The sequence below is a fragment of the Daucus carota genome, chromosome 6 (genome assembly GCF_001625215.2).
Source record: "Daucus carota subsp. sativus chromosome 6, DH1 v3.0, whole genome shotgun sequence".
NCBI classification, from domain to species: Eukaryota; Viridiplantae; Streptophyta; class Magnoliopsida; order Apiales; family Apiaceae; genus Daucus; species Daucus carota.
This window is the reverse complement of record NC_030386.2, coordinates 20,784,825-20,804,613: the sequence shown is the minus strand read 5'-3', so window position 1 is coordinate 20,804,613 and position 19,789 is coordinate 20,784,825. Positions and strand designations below refer to the sequence as shown.

Sequence of the window (19,789 nt, the reverse complement as noted above, 5' to 3'; positions counted from 1 at the left end):
GAATTTATCGACCCAAACCAATTAAGTCGGGTTTTCAAAATTTCAACCCAACCCAGACCGTATAAATTTGTAACCCAAACCAATTTGTAGTACTTCGGTTTGGTTCGGTTTGGTTCGGTTTGGTTCGGTTTGGTTGAGTTAATAAATATTATAAACTGATGCTCAACTCTTTACGCCCCTATGCGTACCAGTATAATCACATCAGACTACTCTGGTAAAACTGAAACATGCAACTTAAATATTTTATAATAAATTTTCTGGGGTAGGTTAAGAAACTTTACCTTCCGAAACATTGCAGAATATATACCATTTGGTGAACAATAATCATATATTTGTAACACTAATCACTAATTTAGACAACATGATATATTTAAAATATATTCGGGGTGCTGGGCTATGCATATATATATATATATATATATATATATATATATATATATAATATTTGAAATATTTTATTTTTTGTTCGGGTTGGTTTGGTTCGGCCTAAAAATATTCAAACCCGTAACCAACCCAATTAAATCGGGTTTATATTTTTTTAAACCAAATACATATCGGGTTAAAAAAATTCGGGTTGGTTCGGTCGAAAAGTGATCGGTTCGGGTTGGTTTGGTCGGTTTTACGAAATCGTGTACACCCCTGCATAGGACTCAATCTCAACATCCCAAACCTTTTCTTTTTCTTTCTTTCTCCTTTTTTATATATTTTTCTCAAATAAGATAAAAGAAAAGGGAAAATAGATTTTTTTGCTACCGAACTTATTATGTTTTTAGAAATTTGCCACTCAACTAAATTTCTTTTCTTTTTAGTCACTGATGTTAGGTTCGGATTTTTTTTTGCCACTAAAGTTAGGTTCGGATATGATTATTACCATTTTATTAATTCTTTGTAATATTATTAAAATATATTGATAATCTGTAATATTTTGATGATTTGATATATATCTATCTTTATATATAGTACTTCTATGTACCCAAGATCGTTTATTTTCGGTGATAAGAGTTTGACACGTATTTTACGGTTTCTAAAAGATGTAGTCTCATAAATTATTTTATTTTTACTTCCAAATAAAAATTTAATGTTTGAATTTTTATATGCAAAGAGAAAATCTCATAAATCGAAGTAAAAGTTTTCCTCACTATTTATTTATCTTTATCTTGAAAATTATAATAAGATAAAGTTATTAAAAATTATGAAGAAAAATTTAAGAGAGATCTTAGGCTGAATTAGGTGATTGAAACTTTAATGGTGAAAGATGATGCATCGTATATTCGTATCACTCAATTAGACTATATTTTATCATGAAAAGCATGAATTATATGGAGTCATTGATTCTATACTGATAATTTAATGAATTTCTATAATTCTAATTACGATTTTTCCTGATTTAATATTATATTACCTCATTTTATGTTATTATTGCTATATTCAAAAATATAAACATGCATCATATTATCAAAAAATTATATACTATCACTATGTATTAATGATGCTACAATATGACAAAAAAAAATATGCTACAAAAAATTATCACAATGTTAATAATCATATCCGAACCTAAGTTGGTGACCAAAAACAAATCCAAACCTAACATCAGTGACTAAAAAGAAAAAAAAATTTAGTTGAATGACAAGTTTTTAAAAACATAATAAGTTCGGTGACAAAAAAATCTATTTTCCCAAAAAAAAATTATAAATATATCTTATTTTTAATTATAATTTCAATCAGTCTCAGGAACTATGTTCTCCACATAAGTTTATAAAAACATTTTGTCTTTACAACTCAAATATTTGAAATTATAAAACAAATATGATATAATAATAATAATAATATAAATATGATACATATGTAATATTTATAATTTTAGTCTTATAAACTTAAATTTGAATTTAAATAATATTGTATAAACTTCTATCTATTAGAGTTGTTATATTGTAATAAGCCAACATATGTTGTATATAAACAAATATTAAGTATATAAAATTTAGTTATACAATTATTCAAAGAGAAATTTTGGTATTGATTTAATAAGTGGCATAAACCACGTCAAGTGTATCATCGCATTTCTCTCTAGTCTCTCTTGTTATAACCGTTGAGGGCGTCCATTAGTTTTTACTGATGAAAAGCCCTAAATCACTTAATCATCTTATTTTCTTTTTAGTTTTTGAATAACACTATTTTTTGGGAAATTTAAATTTAAAATCATCAAAGATTTCGATATCTTTCTTCCGAATAGGTGGGTTTTCAATCTCATCTCTCTTATTTTTGCAATTCTGCCCTAGATCTATTTTTGGGAAAATACTTAGATCTAAAATCATAAGAAATTTCTTTTCTTTTTTAAGTTCCACTCTAGATATAAGATTTATTTATCTTTATTTATTATTTCGGTTTGGTGTAGACTCTCGTTGGTGAGAGTTAGGTTGTTTCTTTTCTTATAGAGTTTTGATTATTTTCCTCAATTTGCGAGAATATGATTTTTGATTTAATGATAAAGTTGGCAATGAATTGTAATAATGGTCTACAACTCAAACATGATTAATCCAACTGGATGCGGAGAAAAAGATACTTTTAAATATCTCATTCTTTAAAAATCATTTTATATTTGTTCAACGCGACTGTTTTTATATATAAAACTTTTGTTTGCAAAAAAAAATGAAAAAAAATAAATTAATGCCAATACATCTTTTTTTAAGAGAAGGAGATAATTCAATAAATAATAGCCATATGGCATCTACAAAAATGATCGAGTCGAACAAACATAGAATAAATTAACATGTGTCTTCATACTCAAGATGAGACAAATAAGAGATGTTAAAATTGACGATGGTTTATTTATAAATCCTTACTCAGTGTTCACCATCTTTTCCAAAAAAAAAACCGATTAAGTTATCAACCACAAATGCAATTTTCGGAAGGTTTTTATCGATAAATCCAAACCAACTCTCACAAAAGGAGGTAAAAATCACACACTCTCACCAAGGAGAGAAATCAAACTATAATTATAACACACGATAGAAAATCCAACTGCAAACTAAAACGATTAGATCTGCACCACTAATCTATATTTGGAGATAATCAATCAACTAACAAATCCAAAAAGCCCTCTGAAAGCAAATAAGAACGAAAATCGAAAGTTTCTATAATATAGATTTAAGATAACTTTGTCCAAAGAAGGAGTTTTAGCCGCCTCCCTCCTCTCCTCCTCTTATCTAGGGTTTGTGCATTTTCAAGTAAATCAAGGGGCTTCCATTGGTTTTCTCCGATGGAAAGCCCCAACCCCTTCATTTTTCTTTTATTCTCGTTAATTTCCTTTCAATAAAACCCAATCTTTTGGGTGTTTGTGTGTCTCTCCTCTTGGAGTGTGTGTCTTGTCTCTCCTTTTGAAGTGTTTTGTTATGGTTTTGTCTAGTTGTGATTGGGTTCATTTGGTGTTGGATCTGTTGAGAACGAGTTTATTGATATTTTTGCTGATCTGCAAAGACTGTATTGATTCTGAGACGGTGGTGATTATTGCAAGAGCTCACCTTTCACAATCAAAGATTGTTCATTCTTCACGGGGTTACACTTTCGGCATGTATATAGCTGGTATCTGGCATGTAGATAGCTGGGGTGCCTTCGGCATGTCTATAGCTGGTGTCCGGCATGTAGATAGCTATGGAGCCGTTTCTCCAATCTCAATTCATGCGATTGGTGTTTCTGAACATTGGGCTAACAATGGTTTTTACGTGATATGGTCAATTGCGATGGTACTATTTCCAGAGATGTTGGTGCAGTTTGGATCACTTGGGATGTTTTTGATTTCGTTTTTAGCTTCAAGAATTTTTAAATTCTATGTGTTAAACGATCAGAAAACAAATAATCTAATTATTTTTAGTATGTTATTTGTTTTACCACCTGGTTGTATCGGCAGTTGGGGATTTGTCCCGGCTGTATTATATTCATGTTAATGAAATCTTCTTGCATTTGTCAAAAAAAAACAAGAACAACTAAAGAACAAGTAATTAAACGAAAAGATTTGGAGTTTTTTACCAGAAAGCGTCAACTAACTCATATACAAAGTCAACTAACTCATAGGCCCTGTTTGAAAATTAGCGGTTAGCGGATTGAATTAGATGTTTTGACTAGCTGATTTAAATAGATGTTTTGACTAGCGGATTGAATTAGCGATTTCTTGTAAAATTGTTTGGTAAATAGTTGTTTGACGAGTTTTTTGTGACACATACCCAAACCGCTAACCCAAAAAACTCCTCAAACTAGCTTTTTGAGCTCAAATCTCTATTTAAATCCGCTAACTACCAAACACTAACATTAGCGGATTGAAATAGTCAAACCTCTAAAATACACAAAACTTCTAATTTTATTTCAAACCACTAACTTCCAAACACCCCATACTTTTTAAGTTTTAACTTTTAAGTCTATTTTAGTATTTTGCATATGGGCTTGAAAAGTTCATTCACATGAGAGTGTGCAAAGTTTAAGAGAAGCAAGAGAGAATAAGCGTACTCTAGCTAGGTTGTCGCGTTCTTTTCCGGATCGAGTTTTCGATAGGAGGTCTGTTTGGTAATATTGTTACAAGTGAGTCTTATTAATAAAATGCTTGTTCGTCAAAAAAAAAGAAAAGAAAAGCTAGGCAGTTGGGCTTCTGACTTATGTCTATCATAAGCCCAAATTACTTAGGGTTAATACTCTAATTGATCACTGTACTGGACCAAAACTTTCAAGTGGCCTACCGAGTCAAAAAAATTTTCATTTAAATAATAAAGCATCTAAAAACTTACAATCACATAACTAAGTTTGAAAAACATTTCACCGCCGTTAACCATGTGTTTGACTTTAACGGAAAACGTTAACTTTAACGGAATCGCATATATTTTCAGATTTACATGTGTAAATTAGGGTTCTTCAAGTTAGTTTGGGGCTTTCAGATTTTCAGACATAGAAGGCCGGGGGAGGAGAAAGATTTGGATTATACCTGGGGCAAGGGTGCAAATGCCAAATGCCATATAAACCATTAATTCATTCCTCAAGCTTGTAAAACTAAAAGGTAGCCACTGGTTTGTTTTATTATTCAGTACTATTTTTATATTCACTCTCATTGAAATCATGTGCGTAAAAGCTCAGCTTGCTTCTCAGAAAAAGAGTTGGGACGAACCAACTACAGGATGGTTAGCACCATTTTGGCAGGCTCTGTTTCAACGAAGTAAAGCTAATGGAATTTTCCAAATCATGTAAGTACTCATTCTGCAAAGACCTCAGGCAGTCAGGCTCAGGCAGATTACATCAGCTACATTGCCTAATGCATTGACACCATAGTAAAGGTGGAAGAAAAAATCAGGAGCATGAGGAAGTGGAAGGGAAATTGCTTGTAAAGTTGTCCTTTACTTGGTAGGGGAAATGAAATTTTTGAGCAAAAACAATGATGAAATAGAACATTAACACATTACGTTTTTAACGGAGACTAACGGAATGACCTAACTGCAAGTTTTAAATGGTACAATTAGTTGACTGAAAGCTTTTTTCACTCGGTAGGTCAACTGAAAATTTTGATCGAGTACAATGATGAAATAGAGCATTAACCCAAATTACTTACTAGACTTCTTTATTACGAGAGAGTTAACGACAAAGAAGAAATAACAGAAACCCTTTTTCATATACTCCACAGGAAGTTACGGGAAGCTGTGGTGTCCAAACAAACATGCACCTATACGATATACTTCCTCCGTCCCAAAATACATATCATTTTGATTTTTTGCACCTAATTTGATGTGCAAATAAAACATATTTCTATATATTATTTTTTAAATTTTCTTTTTCTGAATAAAAGTATAACATCCATATTTTTATTTAGAAAAAAAAAATTTGAAAAATAATATATACACATATGTTTTATTTGCACCTCAAATTACGTGAAAAAAGTCAAAGTGACATGTATTGTCTGACAGAGGGAGTAGAATAAAAACCAAATAACGATGTTTTATATCTTTGATTAAAATAGAATTGTGTTTTCTTTTAAATATAAATAAATCGATGAAGTTATATTACCCCCTCATTATAAAATGAAAATAGAGTAATATTCAATACACATAAATATTAATAATTTGCTCTCATTCCTTTTTACCAAATTTCCTATTGTCTTTGCTATTTTTATTTAATTTATTATATATATATTTGATTTCATACCCAACCAAAAGTTCAAAAACATGACACACGAAAAATTCAATAGTCGCAGCAGTAGCCCAAACGAGGTACTCCCTCCGTCCCATTTTAACTGCTTTTGACTTTTTTACACGTATTTTAAGATGTTAAAAAAATCACATCTAGACATAATTATTCTTTATAAAATTTATATCAAATAAAAATTTAGAATCTAAACTTTTATTTGATATAAGAATTGAATTTTTTTATTGAGTATAGATATTGTTTTTTCACACCTCAATATACGTGTCAGAAAGTCAAACATCAGTTAAAATGGGACACAGGGAGTATCAAATTGACAAAATTATTAAGGGCTTTTGTTTTACCAATAAGAATCATTGATAACGAGATAAACAAGTGGGCATCAATCTTTATCTTCTGACTTCTATGCATAAAGGTGACCTGTCTTTAATGGGCCAATGGGTTGGTGGAGATGCAGCTCCCTTTTTAGTGGAACCCATAAATTAAAAAAGAAAGAAAAAAGAACTCAAAAAGGCAAGGTTATAAAAAGGGGAAACATATTGGAGTCGACTTTCGGTTTTGCTGCGGAAAAATAAATATTCAAGTTATTTGGAAATTTAATTTTTTTTAAATAATTTAAATTTATTTCAATCAGATTTTCGTTACAAGTATTTAAATTTGAAACTTAACAATAATAACTTTTGCTGTATAATATATAGATAAATATTATATAATAATAATTATTATTTAATAATATTGATAATATGTTATAAATAAATAATAAATAACACATTAGCTATTATGGAGTTCAAGTATACATCTATTTAATAATTTTTGACAATATCATAATTCATAAAAGCAAATTCTGAGAATTAGGTAAACATAGAAAAAATCAAATTTGAGTTTGACCCCAAATATGAAATCAAATTCCGATTGATATTGTTAAAAAAATTACTCGAAATTCGGATAGGGATAAAAACGAGTACTAGACCCGGTTTACTGAATTTTAGAACGGAGTAATAAAATAATTTTGCCGGACAGATTTCAAATAATAAAGACGAGGAAAATACCTTGTTCTTGTTCTTGTCTCTTATCAAAATATTTCATTATAGTTTTCAAAGTACAAAAGTACTTTGCCCCATATCAGTTATTTAATAAAAAAATTTGAATACAAAAATGTGACAAAAATATTGTCAATAATATCAGAGACACTATTTGAAAACCAAATAAATTAAATTCACTGTCTCTTTGAAAAATAACAAAGGATCACCTACAAAGCAATAAAAACTAAGGGGTTATTTGTTAAATTTGGATCAAATTTTCTGAATGATTAGAATTTCTAAATGATAGCTAATCTGAACCAAACCGAAAATGTTGTTTGTTAATCATTGTTTAAAAAGTTCTGGATACAAATTTATATAATTTTTATAAATTTAAGATATTCATTTGATAATATTTTATTTCATTAAATTTATTTTAGTTATGATTATCGATCATTATTATATGCTTTATTAAAATTTTATCTATAATTAATATATAAATTGCAGTGATAAAATATAATTTTCTTTCATTTTAAGATTTTCAATAATTTTTTTAATATTATTAGTATAAAATAAAAAAATTTAGGAGGAGGTCAGGCAAACTGAAGTTTGTGTTGTGGGCTGTCTGGATGGTTCAAACAAATTTTGTAACTCCAGTCGTCGACCTGATTTAGAGGCTCGTTCAGCCGCAAACATTTTAAACAAACAGCCTTAATAGAGTGAAACGTGCCATCCAGTTCAGTTCGAAGGGTTCATCCGTTAATAAATGAGCCCTAAGAACTTTTTACCACAATCTCTAAAGAGTCTTTTAGTTTCTTAAATTAAGAGCAATTATTATAATATATATTCTTTTGTTTAATTTATAAATTATTCAATATTCATTAGAAGAGAGAGAAAAATAGTTGATATATATCGAAGAGAATGAAACAGATTCTTCAAAAATCAGTTAAGAATTATGTGCACAAAGGGAGAAAACATACTAAAGTTTTAAAAGCCTCTTTTATGTATTATTTAACATATTATTTGTGTATATATATATATGTTATTTCTTTTGAAGCTATATTATTTGTGTATTTTAAGTTAATAAAACAATCTTGCAGATGAGCTAGCACTCAAGACTCAAGAGTAGACCCGGCAATTTCATATACGACACGATTGAACGACACGAAAACGACACGAAAAATTCGTGTTTGTGTTTACATTTTAAGTACACGACACGAAAAATACACGAACACGAAAGTACACGACTTAATTTCATGTCGGTTTTGGGTTTACCCATCGGGTACACGACACGACACGAGGTACACGACATAATTAATTAATTATAATAATAGATAATTAATAATAATTAATAATAACATGATTTATCATATATAATTTAATTATAATAGTAGTTTTTATAAATAACATTGATATAATATCAAATAATATATAAAACTTAATTAAATATCAATTTTTAAAATATTAAAATGTAATTTAATATTCTATTTTTCCATTTCGTGTACATTTCGTGTACTTTTCGTGTCGTGTACTTTTCGTGTATATTTCATTCGTGTACATTTCGTGTACTTTTCATGTTCAATTCGTGTCGTGTATTTCCAAAGCACACAAAAAATTCGTGTACTTCGTGTCGTGTCGTGTTATTTCGTTTTTTTTCGTGTCGTGTTCGTGTTTGGATTTCAGGTACACGAATTCATTTCGTGTCGTGTTCGTGTACGTGTACCAGATACACGACACGAAAGTACACGACACGAAAAGTACACGAAACGACACGAATTGCCAGGTCTACTCAAGAGTAATGCCGAAGAGGGGCCACTATCAAAGTACAAAAGTCAATGTTCAATCCCACGAGGGAAATCATAGGCCATGGCCCATGGGCAGTGCCAATCAGTCAAATGTTCATACGTGGCTAAAAAGATGGACCAGTGCTATAGGCCAGTGCAATGTCCAACTGCTTGCAATTTATTTATTGATATTTATTTTGCCACGAATTGCTGTGCAATTTTAGATGGCAGCCGTGGATAAAAAACGCCAACAATTTTATTTGGATGGTTGAGAACTGTACATCGGACGTTCTTATTTCGCGGTTATAATTACAACTCCAAAAACAGCTGTTGGAGTCAAAATTCTGCCGGATGCCGAAGCCAAAGAGTGACCTGAAAAAGAGAAGAATGCGAAGGATTGTCCCCCCGATTCACCTCCGACGTGAAAATAAGTTAGTGGCTCTAAGAAAAGGTTTTTGGAACTGCAAGCGTAAGTGTGTATGTATGAGTGTATGAATGTCCTTTACCCTTGATTTACCCACTTTATATAGGGGGGAGATGATGCTGAGTTTGTAACGCTTCCGTCCAATGCGGGAGAGAAGTGATGGTGAGTTTATGAGGCGAGATTCCCTCCCTCGACCGTTGCAGTAGTGACATTGGAGTTCAAATAAAGGGCTGGACCTCTTTTGGGCCTTGGCGTATTGGGCTGAGGCTATATTTTAACATGTCCCCAGGCTTCGGTCGGGTTGTAAACGCGGCCGAAGTCTGAGTTTGTTTTGACTGACCGATCGGATGAGGCATTAGGCTGGGAGATCGACAGGCGCTTCGGCATGATTTCAAAATGTTTGATCCGAACGGCGCAAGGTGCCGTTTGAGTGGGTTTTGGCTGGATGACGTTACCTCGAGATTCGCGTTGAATCTGGGCCGTGCATTCCAAAGGGTGCCATAAATGAGGCGCGCCTTTTCATAATTTGTTTATAAATACAAATCATTACTCGGTTTCTTTTCATATTTCCAACATCCCTTCACTTTCTTCACAACTCCCCGCTCTCTCGAATTTTTACTCTCCCAGTCTCAAGTTAGCAACCGGCGGTAGTCCCAGTTCCGGCTCACCTCTACCGTTTCTTTCCGTTCTTTCTCCAATAAGTAAGTTCCTCTTCCTTCCTTGATGATTTCTCTTACTGTCTTTATGTTTTAGAATGTTATCAGACTTCTAGGAGTTTTATCGAGTCTTCTATTGTGTTTTCCGGCGGTGGTTTCTTGCCGGTTTGTCGGCATTGGTTGTTTTCTGGTAGTTTTCGATTTTTGCTGTTTGTCTACATTTGCACTGCAATATTGTTGAGTTGTTGTAGATTAGAGTTCTGGTTGGGGCCCGTTGGTGGTTTTCGAGTTTTCAACTCGGGGCCTTGCCGTCGTTTTTCCCCTTCCGTTTGCTGCTTTCTTTGTACTTGAACCCCGTCGATTAATGCGTGTCGTATTGTTGCTTGGGTTGGTTTTCTAGGGTTAGGTTTAGTCGAGCCCTGTTGGCCCGACCCGATTAGGCCCTCTGTACTCGGGCTCGTCTATTTCTTTTTCTTCTTTCTTTCCGAGTACATGGCTTATATTTGCCTTCTCTCGATTGCAGGCAAATGGATCGGTCGGACGACATTGTGGGGACCTCCTATTCGGCTGCGGATCACTTCAGCGATGCGCTGAAGTTTCCAATGGCCAATTTTCCGTCGTTGCTGACCGAGGCCGACTTGAAGTCCTTTCGGTTGAAATATCAGATTCACCGATCATGGGATATTTACCCGGCCATCGCGAACGACTGCATCTATCAAACTCCTGAGTCGGAGGACGGCCATAGGTGCGTGGGCATCTCTGAGAACGCCTTTAAGTGTGGCTTTCGGGTCCCCATGCCTCCCCATGCTGAAGAAACTCCTAACGCAGACGGGGATCGCCCTGGGCCAATTAGACCCGAATGGGTTCACGTACATAAACGTCTTCCAGCACCGGTGTCTGATGGCTGGTGTATCTCCTCGGCCGGCTCTTTTCTGGAATCATCACGATTTCAAAAAGAATGCCAAGAGTAATGGTTTCTATACCATCGGCCGCAAGACCAGCCGACCGAATTGGTGTGAAACCAATTCGAGCAACAAGGGGACTCACGAATGATGGTTCTATCTGGGGGGTCACTCGATCCACAAGTTCTCCACGTGGAGGGAGGTCGACCCCTCAATCATCACCACTCCCTTTCTGGTCGGCAAGGACCTGGAAGACTTTGAGAAACTAAACAAAGTCCAGGAGCCGAACCGGATTCTGTTATCGATGAGCCGGGAGAAGGAGTGGCTCTTCACTCTTTGGGGTAGTGACGGTAGTCTTTCTATTTATTCCATGCTTTTCTTTCGATATTCAATTTCTTCATTTATATCTGTGCATTGCTTTGACACTTGTTTTTCTTGTGCACTGTCTTCTCGGACCGAAGCCCTGAAGCAGAAGACGGCGAAGGCCATGGCGGCCAAGAAGGAGGCCGAAGCAAGGGCACGTGGCGAAAAAACGGTTGGCGCCATGGTCCAGGCGGATGTGGCTAGGGAGAAGACCCCAGAGGCCGGTCGCTCGGAGGGGGTGATCGAGAAGACCTCAGAAGTCGAAGAGGTTCCAGCCCCCGAGGTGGCTAGGAAGAGGACGAGGCCGGACGGTTCTTCTGAGGTCCGACCTTGCGTTCCCGAATGGTCGGTCTTATCGACCGATTCGATAGCGATCCTTGCTCCCGACCGGATCAAGGACGTTTCGGGGGATTTTTGCAGGTCCCAGATTCTTCCGGCTGATAGGGGGACCTATGAGTCGGCTACGGCGCTGCAAGCTTGTGAGCAGCTCATGTGTTTTCTTTCCTTGGTAAGCATCATCGTTCTTTCGCCTCTTCGTTTTATGGGCTTCAAATATGATTTTAACTTGTCTAAATTTTGTGCAGGCTTCTCCATGGGCGGCGGCGGTGACCGACAAAGTCTAGGACATGCAGAAGCAGATGGCCGGGGTCAACGCCCTCACTATCAGGGCCAATCTTGCTGAAGACACCCTGGCGGCTTTGAAGACCGAGCTGAATGCGGCCCATCAGGATATCAAAGATCTTCGGGAGTCGGAGGGTCGACTGAAGGGCCAGGTTGATACCCTGATAAGAAGGGTCCAGCGTCGGAACCTGGCCCTGAAGGCCGCTCGCCGAAGGGAGAAGAAGGCGAAGAAAATCCTGGAGAAGACCGAGAATAGGTTCCTCGAGATCGGGTAGGACGAGGTGGTTCGTCGAGCTCATAAGGAAGGCTTGGATCACAAGTTACTTCTGGACGAAGGCGCTTCTGATCCGATCGGCCTTGATGATCCGGACGAGCCTCTTGTCGTTTCCTCCGATCCCGAGACTGATTACTCGGAGTAATTTTCTCTTTTGTAATTTGTTGGCCTGCGGGCTTTTATTGTAAAAACAATCTGCCTTCGGGCTTTGTAAAGATATTTCACCTTCGGGCTTTTATTTAATTTCGCCTTCGGGCTTGTTTTTGATAAGGGATAAATATCAAGTTGGTGACTCGTTTCGTCCAAATGTATCAATTGAGTGACTGATTCCCAAATTGACTCAAATGAGTCACTCATTAGAAAAATTTGTATCAAAAATATCACTCTATCGTTAGTCGAAATTTTGAAAATATTATATATTGAGTTTCGCACATTTTTTATGAATGGTATTACATCCAAATGAAAGATTCTGAGTCCCACTATTTTTGCTAATATTTTTAGATTTTTAAAATTTTATCAACTATTTATTTTTAATTTTTTGATTGTTTTATTTGATTTAAATAAAAATAATTAGGAGATAAATTTTTAAAAATCTAAAAATATTATCTAAAATACTAGAACTCGGAATCTTTCATTTATATGTAATACCATTCATAAAAAATGTGCGAAACTCAATATATAATACTTTTAAAATTTTGACTAACGATAGAATGATATTTTTGATACAAATTTTTCTAATAAGTGGCTCATTTGAGTCAATTTGGGAATCAGTCACTCAATTGATACATTTGGATGAAACGAGTCACCAACTTGATATTTATCCTTTTTTGATAATTGGTTTATCTCAATACATGTTTTCGTTTCCGATGTATGTCTTGGATATAACTTAGATAATGCTAATGTATGTCTTCGACTTTTAATCGTCTCCATACATGTTTTCAATTCCATCGTATATCTTTTTATGTATGTCTTGGACCATTCGGTCTCGATACAGGTTTATTTTTTCCGAAAGTGTACATCTTTAGCTTAAAAATTGCTTCAGTATAATACCCATCGATTCCCACGGTTAAACTTAAATATTTGCACGCTTGTTTCCAACCCAAACGCCGGTTTGGACTTTGGCAACAGTCCCGAGGGGCTGCTGCCTACTCCGGAAGAACAACAGCAGATGCTGCTGAAATGGCGGGAAGAACAGGCCGCTAAGGCCCAGTCTTCCAAGACAAAGGAACAAGAGGCCGCCCGACTAGCCAAGAAGAGGGAGGCCGATGAATTACGGCTAAAAGCCCTCCAGCTACAAAGGGAGGAAATTGAGCTCCAGGAGAGGGCCCTCCGAGAGGCCCTGGAGGCCGAAGGAGATCGAGCGCCAGAGGGCGAAGGAAACAAGAAGAGGAATTGGGAAGACCAAGACGGGTCTTCGGACTCCGAGTCGCACTCCCGAGGGCCTCGTCACAGGCATGTCACACCTTCGGATTCCCAAGGGGAGGAAGGCCCCCATGTGCGGGACCGACTCCGCCGAATGGAGAAGGCTATGTTTGGGGACAAAACATTGACCCATGAGCCGGTTATAGTCGAAGAGATTGAGCAATATCGGCCGCCCCCGGGGAGACAGTTCCTGAAAATGAATGGATTTAACGGGAAGGGCGACCCGATCGATCACTACGACAAATATGAGTCCCTGATGATCGGTATGGGGCATTGTGACATCATGCTTTGCAAGATGTTCAAAACCTACCTCAAGGGGTCTGCTACAATGTTGTACAGATCCTTGCGTCCAAGATCGGTCAGCTCCTACGATCAGCTGAAGCGCAAATTCTTAAGACACTACTCTCATTTGTGCCGAAGAGAGAAGGATACTGAGGCCCTCATTCACTGCCGACAGAGGCCTAATGAAGAGTTGGGTGATTACTTGGCCAGGTTTAAAGAAGAGGCTGGGATGGTAACTAACCTGGATAAGGTAAAAGCTGCGGGATTCCTCACGGCTGGTTTGGACCCGGTGAAAGGTAAGAAGCTCCGATCATCCTTGTACGATATACCCCCGAAGTCTTTAAACGATATTTACCTACGGGGGGAGAGCATCAGAAGGAAGATGGAGTCAATTGGGGGACATAAGAATGACCGGAAAGACGATCGGTACAGTTCCCGATCGGACAACAAGGGAAGAAGAAATGATGGGAACCGAGGCCGAAGAGATGAGAGGGACGAGAAGTCGGACAGGGGAGCCGAAACGAAGAAGAGATAGAGACAACACGACGTTCACCCCTCTGAACGCATCAGTCTCCAAGATTCTCAACGAAATTAAGGGGAAGCCAGGATTCGTTCGGCCGCCAAAGATGAAGATCCCAGATTACAAGAAGAATTCCGATAATTATTGTGACTATCATCGGGACAACGGGCATAATACCGATGAGTGTTACCACTTGAAAAGTTGATAGAGAAGATGGTTAAGGCTGGTGACTTGAACCAGTATGTTAAAGATCTGAGGGATCGGTTGGGTCCCAAAGAAGATATAGGGAAGGCACCCGAAGAGGGAGAAAGGTACAGATGCGAAGTCCGAACGATCTTCGGAGGCACGGTTCTGGACCAAAGCAGCAAGACGGCGAAGAAAAAGTATGCCCGACATGTCTACAATCTCTATAGCATCAACTCTACTAAATAGTCATTTCCTATAATGTTCTCTCTAGAGGATTATGAGGATGTTATACTGCCGCACGAGGATCCGTTGGTCATTAATCCCGTGATCGGTCAAAACAAGATCTGGAAGGTGCTGGTCGATGGAGGAAGTTCTGTCAACGTCCTCTATTATAACACCTACCAGAAAATGAATTTGGAAGGCAAATAGATTGATACCTGTTATGAAGCTCCTCTCTACGGGTTCGACAATCAGCCCGTCCCGATCGAAGGTACGATCCACTTGCCCTTGTTGCTCGGTAAATCTCCTTATACCGTGGAGAAACAAGTCAAGTTCTATGTGGTCCGAGTGGTAAGCCCCTTCAATGCCATTTTGGGGAGACCCGTTCTTGCTGGAGGATCTGGAGAAAGATCCTCCATATTGAGTTAAAGTTCCAGACCGAGAAAGGAGTGGGGGAGATGAGGGGCGATTAGAAATCCGCCCGAATCATTATGCTGGAGGATCTGGAGAAAGACAAGGATCTAGGTGGCGCCGAAGGAAATAAACGGCGCCGAACCGAAGATGGTCCTGGGGGCAGTGGTCACGCCCTGCATATTTGATGTGTTATTTTATAACTAACCGCAAGCGCACGGTGTCTGTTGTAGTGCAGACTGGCAAATGCGGGTCGTATCCTCAAGGAGACGGATGCTATCAATTTTTATTCAGTTAAAGTCGATTGTTTCAAGAGCAAATGATGAGTAAAAATATTTTACTAACTAATATAACTAAATTAACACTAACTAATAAGACACGAAAATAATATATTAAAAGTCCAGGGCAATCAGGTCCACCATGCTTACACAATAATTGGCTTCTAAGCTAAAACAATTAAAGTGGTCAAATAACAAGAGTATGTTAATCTCTCTCAAGTATCAACACTCTCGAAACATGATTACACGTATAATCACTTTAGTAATTCAATTGATCAGGTAATTAAAGCAATGTTAATCTCTCTCGAGTATTAACGCTCTCAGAAATCCAATGATGCTCTCGCACTCAAATTCAATTCTGCTAATTGTATGTGTGCCTCTAGTAGTATATCTCTCGATTATACTCCTATTCGCATAGAATCAATTCATGATATCGGCCGATTACATAAATTAGTATTGAAACATATCAATTAGAATTAACCAATCAATCAGATCACTGTAAAATCATGCCAACATCATAGTGCAAACATGGCTTCCCCTTAAGCCCTAGATTACACTACTCAATAATAACTAAATAACCAAGACAATCAAAAGACATAATAAAACTAATAAGAATAAAGAAGAGAACCTTTAACCTTCAAAGTGTCACCTCTATAAAAGTCATGGCCTCCTCCATTAGTTTCTAACCCTAATTCTATTCTAAGAGTGTACCCTGATAAAACTAACCCTCCTCCAATAATATAAAGTCTTTTAATATTTAAAACTAATATCCAAATAGAAATCCAAAATCAAGTAGGATTATCCTTTAAAATTCGCAGCTGTATTTGGGCTTCAGTTTACAGGCTTTTCTGCTCGGATTTTGCTTCTTGGACTGTCTCCAAATTAAAGATAATTCCAAGGGCTTCGCGTGGGCTGTAAGATCGTCCAAATCCGACATCCGGAACTCAAGATATGGCCCAATCAGTGTAGAAATTGGGTAGAACCCAATAAATCCGAATTTTAATAGAATTTGGCTCCAAAATAGCTAATTTATCTCCAAATCCTTCTCAACTTGGAATTCTTTATTTCCTACAATAAAACAATAAAATCTATTAAATAAATATCCAAATCAGTGTAAAATATAATTAAATATGAGAATAAAATCATATAGAATATATATAAAAATATATTCTATCAATATTGAGTTGGAGAAGTTTGGGAATGATCTTTCGAACCCGATCGCCGAACCAGGCACTGAGACCGAAGAGGTGGAATTATACGCAGGTTGCTCGGGAAAAATGGTTCGGATCGGTAAAGACATGGAATCAGGGCTGAAGGAGAAGGTGATTGATGTGGTCCGTCGGTACCATGATGTTTTTGCCTGGGGACCCGAAGACATGCCGGGGTTGGATGAGTCGATCGCTCGGCACAGGCTAAATGTTCATCCACAGGCTGTGCCCGTCAAACAGAAGAAGAGGAACTTCGTCGTGGAAAGACAGAAGGTGATTGAGGCCGAAGTGGAAAAACTATTGGAAGCCAAGTTCATCGGGGAGATTGAATATCCCGAATGGCTGGCTAATGTGGTAGTGGTCAAGAAGTCCAACAATAAGTGGAGAATGTGTGTCGATTATACCGACCTCAACAAAAATTGCCCGAATGACCACTACCCTTTGCCGAACATTGATCAGCTGATAGATGCCACCTTTGGGTATCAAATACTCAGCTTTCTGGACGCGTTTTCAGGATATCATCAGATCGCCATGGATGCCGAGGATATTCCCAAGACAGCATTCATCACCCCGAAGGGCACCTATGCTTACATTAAGATGCCCTTCGGTCTGAAAAACGCGGGGCCACTTTCCAAAGGATGGTGAACAAAGTTTTCGCCGATCAGATAGGCCGAAACATGGAATGTTACGTGGACGATATGATAGTAAAATCCTTGTTTCGTGATCACGCCGACGACCTCAAAGAATCCTTTGAGACCCTAAGACGGAACAACATGAAGATCAACCCCGCCAAGTGCACCTTCGGGGTTTGTAGTGGCAAGTTCCTAGGGTATATGGTCAGTGCAAGGGGGATTGAGGCGAATCCCGAAAAGATAAAGACAGTACTAGAAATGGAAGCCCCAAAGACCATCCGAGAAATTCAGATGTTAACTGGGCGACTGGCAGCCCTTCGCAGGTTCATCTCTCGGTCAGCTGAAAAAGCGCTCCCTTTCTTTGAAGTATTGAAAGGAGCGAAGAATTTTGAGTGGGGGTCGCGCTGCATGAAGGCCTTCGAGGAGATAAAAGAATACCTGGTTAAAGCCCCCTACTGATGAGGCCTGATCCGAAGGAAACCCTCCAGCTGTATTTGGCAGTGAGCGACCGAACCCTTGGTGCGGTTTTGGTAAAGGAGCACGAGAAGAACTAACATCCGGTCTTCTATGTGTCTCATATGTTGAAGGATACGGAAACCCGATACCCGAATGCCGAGAAATTCGCATATGGGCTGGTCATGGCCTCCCGAAAATTGCGACACTATTTCGAGGGGGCGAACGATACAGGTGGTCACCTACCAACCTCTGAAAAAGATCTTCAGTCGATCAGAAGCTTCGGGCCGAGTCGTCGCCTGGTCCGTAGAATTGGGGGAATACGACCTAGAGTATATCCCCCGGACATCCATCAAAACCCAAGCCCTGGCCGACTTCATGGTGGAATGCACTTTTTCCGGGCCGAAAGACTTGGAGCCGAAAGAACAGCTCATCAAGACTCCAGGAAGATGGAAATTATTCATGGATGGGTCGGTATCCGGATCTAAGTGTGGGGCTGGGTTGATCCTTTCTAGTCCCGATGGGTTTGAGATCTGTCAGGCCATCCGATTCACTTTCCCCTTGACCAACAATGAGGCCGAGTACGAAGCCCTCCTGGCAGGGATGGGTCTGGCAAAAAATCTCGAAGTCAGACATTTGAGGGATTTTAGCGACTCCATGCTGGTCGTCAAACACTTTTCCGGGGAGTATGAACAGAAAGAGCCACGAACGAAAGCTTACGCCGCTAAGGTCCGAGAACAGACTCAGTTTTTTGAAACATTTGAATTAAGCGCCATCGGTCGAGAAGATGATGGACGCGCCGATGCTCTTTCTCGCCTAGCTTCGGCCGAGACTCAAAATTTGACGGGGTCCATCTACTTAACTGAGGTAAAGACGCCTTCGGTCGACAAGAAAGCTTGCCTGGAGATTCACCAAGGCATAAATTGGATGACCCCCATCAGAGCCTACTTGGAGAAGGGGTTCCTACCCTTAGAAAAGAAGGAAGCTCAGAAGATCAAGTACCGAGCAACTAGCTACACACTGATCGGGGGCCGACTATTTAGGCGATCAGTCTCCCAGCCACTACTCCGATGCCTGGATTCGGAGGAACAACTCCTTGCCTTAGAACGGGGGCCGACTATTTAGGCGATCAGTCTCCCAGCCACTACTCCGATGCCTGGATTCGGAGGAACAACTCCTTGCCTTAGAAACAGTTCACGAAGGAATCTGTGGGGAACATCTGGCCGGTCGATCCCTCGCCATCAAAATACTCCGGCAGGGTTTTTTCTGGCCGACCCTAAGGGAAGATGCTACAAACTACTCCAAGAAATGCCGGCAATACCAAATCCACAGCACCGTTCCAAAGCAACCGCCCGAAGAAATGACTTCGGTCCTCAGTCCAATACATTTCTCCATGTGGGCCATCGACATAGTAGGGATCTTACCGACCAGTACTCGGCAGGCCAAATACTGTATAGTGGCCATTGACTTCATGACAAAGTGGGTCGAAGCCCGACCACTTTCAGCTATCACCGAACAGGCCGCCAAGAAGTTTTTCCTGGAGCAGATAATTGTGAGATTTGGAATACCGATGGTGTGTGTATCCGACAATGGCACTCAGTTTGTCGGAAGCAAGTTCAAAGGATTCTTGGCTAGCTTCGGCATTCAACAAAGGTTCAGCTCAGTCGGTCATCCCCATGGAAACGGAGCGATCGAGGCAGCTAACAAGATCATCTTTCACGGTATTAAGAAACGCCTAGGAGAAGCTAAGGGGCTGTGGGCCGAAGAACTCTCCCGGGTCCTCTGGGCGTACCGAACCACGCCTCGGTCTTCGACAGGAGAAACGCCATTTCAGTTGGCTTATGGGACCGATTCACTTGTTCTAGTCGAGGTTGGCCTAGAGTCTTACCGAACCCAGGTCTTCAATCCCAAGACTAACGAATTTGGCCTACGGGGCAACCTGGACCTCCTAGAAGAAG

General features: G+C 38.6%; 1 protein-coding gene across 1 annotated transcript in view; it reads left to right on the top strand.

Annotated features, from left to right (window-relative positions):
- The window catches only part of LOC108227605 (uncharacterized), an 88,449-nt gene that overhangs the window by 20,139 nt on the left and 48,521 nt on the right, over nt 1-19,789 (top strand). The window lies entirely within an intron of this gene.